This window comes from Trichechus manatus, unplaced genomic scaffold (assembly GCF_000243295.1).
Source record: "Trichechus manatus latirostris isolate Lorelei unplaced genomic scaffold, TriManLat1.0 scaffold00302, whole genome shotgun sequence".
NCBI classification, from domain to species: Eukaryota; Metazoa; Chordata; class Mammalia; order Sirenia; family Trichechidae; genus Trichechus; species Trichechus manatus.
In genome coordinates, this window is record NW_004444238.1 from 727,072 (window position 1) to 730,064 (window position 2,993).

The 2,993-nt window shown below is 40.0% G+C and overlaps 1 pseudogene; it reads right to left on the reverse strand.

Moving 5' to 3' along the window:
* LOC101360125 (tripartite motif-containing protein 43-like) overlaps positions 1–2,993 on the reverse strand; it is a 13,095-nt pseudogene that overhangs the window by 2,326 nt on the left and 7,776 nt on the right.

The window sequence follows — 2,993 nt, forward strand, 5'->3', positions numbered from 1 at the left end:
CCCACCCGCCACCACATTTTTTTGGTAAAGTGATTTTTTTCATTCCTCTCTAAGGATAATCCTAGTACAACATGTGGATAGAATCTGAATTCTCAATGAATACAGAGACCTGAGGGTGAATAAATAAAGAGAAGGACATGAGTACAGACTGTCGTGATGCAATGGTCAGCTGTCTGCAAAGTGGTCTTTCCCAGGGCATGTCTCCAAAGGGTAATGTGCCCCAGAACAAGGGCCACTCAAATCTGGGACTTTAAAACAGAAGGAAGAAGTTAGCTCTTCCCAAATTCCTCCATATCGCCCAACTGGAGACAAAAATGGAATGCTCATGAGAAAGCTGTTCCTTTTTTGTTTTTAGAGAAGCAAGGTAGAGAAGAAGACATTTAGAAGGGTATTCCTTGGGTAATCTACTCTCATAATTCCATGAGGCTTTGTTGTTCATGGCTAGAATAAGCATTACAGTTGTTATCTATTATTCTCATTTGGGAAATGACCCCCACTGTAGGAGCAAAAAATTAAGAATTATGTTTTTGGTACCAAATATATATTGGAGGTTCAATATGTGGACTTCAGCTACTATAAATGAATTCTAGGCACATCTTCAGTTCTTACCTGGAGTAGCTCCACATCTGGTTTATGGCAAATATTCATCAGCTCTTCATACATTTCTCTTAGGTGCTTTCTCTTTTGACCCATCGCAGCTTCACTTTCCTTGAGTTGCTGGAAGATTTTTTTCGTCTTCACTTTCCAGTCCCTGCAAATGTTGTTTTTCTTCTTCAAGGAGGAAGGTATGCCACTTCCGATACTGTTTTCTAATCAGGTATGTCCGTAGAAACATATTAAACTGCAAGGGCATTTATGTTACGTATTTTAGACTTAGAAGCTATGAGATAAGATCTTCCTAAAATTCGTAGCCAGGCTTTCAAACTGATTTCTATCCTCTAACCCTTGTTTCTGTCTTTCTTGTCTATCGATTCACTTTCCTCCTCCTATCTAATGCCACAGGATTCCATATTGCCCTGCCATTTTAAGGATATCAATTCTTGTTCCATTGCATATCCTCTCTCACCCACTTTCTTAGTCCCTTTTCCTCAGCTTTTCAATATGTTCTAATTACTCCTACTTGAACCAATATCATTCTCAAGCACAGGTACAATCCATTTTCACCATCAATGGCACACTTCTTAAATTGTTGCTCATATCCCCTTTTTTTCCCGTAGGCATCCTTGTATCTAGAATTATGAAATGCCTACTGCTCCCATTTACATGTTATTTAATTTCCAGACTTCATCTCATACAGAAGTCTCTGCCTGAAATACCCACAGATATTTTAACACTTTTCCTGCAGAACCCAGATTGATTTAAATCTTACATGAGAAATTTCCTAAACTCCTGAAGAAGGTTTAGTGAATTTCTCCAAATCCCTCTATATGCCTCCATCACAGCACTTGCTGCATTTTCTCCTAGTGGCCACATTTTTTTTGAGGAGTGGCTGATGTATTAGGGTTTATCTTTGTTAACTAAGATCCATATTGGAAAGGCAGGTTACGGTATTTTTCTTATTGATAAACCACTCAAACTATCTCATAGCACAGCACAATTTCAGCTCAAGTTCTTAATGGACAGATCTCATCAAGTGCATCACAGTTGGTTCTATGGAAAACAGTCTTATACTTACATCCCACTCTCTGGCTATTTTTCTCTCCTTATTTAGATTCCTCTGATTTTCTTGGATCTTTTCCCATAAAGACCGCATTTGCTTTAACAGTTTCACCTGCAAAAAAAAAGTCACGAACAGGAGGATCAGAGAAGTGACTATTATACATCTCATACCGTAACGAATGGATAGAGGCAAAAGTGACCTACTTTAGGGAGAGTGGAAGGATTGTAATGTTTCCCAGTTTACCCTCCATAATGACCAAATCTGGGAAATTGCAAGCTGTAAAATCACAAAATTTACTATCATTATTTGCCTAAGGAAACTAACAAACGAGGATTTTATGTTACATGGCTAATTTTCAGATATACATCTTGCCACAGCATTTGGGTCTTCTGATGTGGTTGTTATTGTGTGCCATAGAGTCAATTAAGACTTACACCCACCCTATGGGACAGAGTAGAACTGCACCATAGGGTTTCCTAGGCTGTAATCATTACAGGACCAGATCACCAGGTCTTTTCTCCCCTTGAGCTGCTGCTGGGTTGGAACTGACAACATTTCAGTTAACAGCCAAGAGCTGAACCACTGTGCAACCAGGGCTTCTCTACTGATGCTAGTTCCCTGCTATTTTTTAGCATACAGTTATCCATTTGTTTGTCAAGTATCACCACATATGCTTTCAGTATAAACACATCTTTGCTCATATATTTTTCTATCTTGAAATGAGGACTTTACAGTGCCCTGAACATTATACTGCATATTCAAAATAATCAAAATAATCATTAACTGAATCACATCTCCTGCTGGAATGCAAACTCTATGAAGGCAGGTATGTTAATGTATTTTATTTACACCTTATCCTTGGTGCCTAGAACAGTGACTGACACATATTAGAATCTCAGTGATGAGTAGATTAATCATCATCATGGTTCCCATGTTCCTTATACTCCCTCAGCTCTATTAGCCTCCAGCCTTCAAAGTGCTTTCAGACACATCACTTACCCGGTATTCCTCAGCAGTGCATTCTATGGGACAGTGTCTGTGAGCCTCATGCTCCGGAGAGTTAGAGCAGGCTCTTTTTCTCTTCACAGCACATCTTCTTTGTCTACTTGTGTGTCCCACACATCTGTTCCTCAGAGCTCAGGAATTGCCAGAGACTGGCCTGTCTGACAAGTGACACCAGATTCTTCACAAGAATATTGGTTTTGAACTCTGTCTGCACTGATGTTTCCCTGCACAGGGAGAAATGGGCAGGAGTTTCGGCTTCTTCCCAGGAAAGGCAGAGACAGGGCCTACAGAAGCTGTGCCCACAGCCTATGGTGATAGGGTCTGTAAG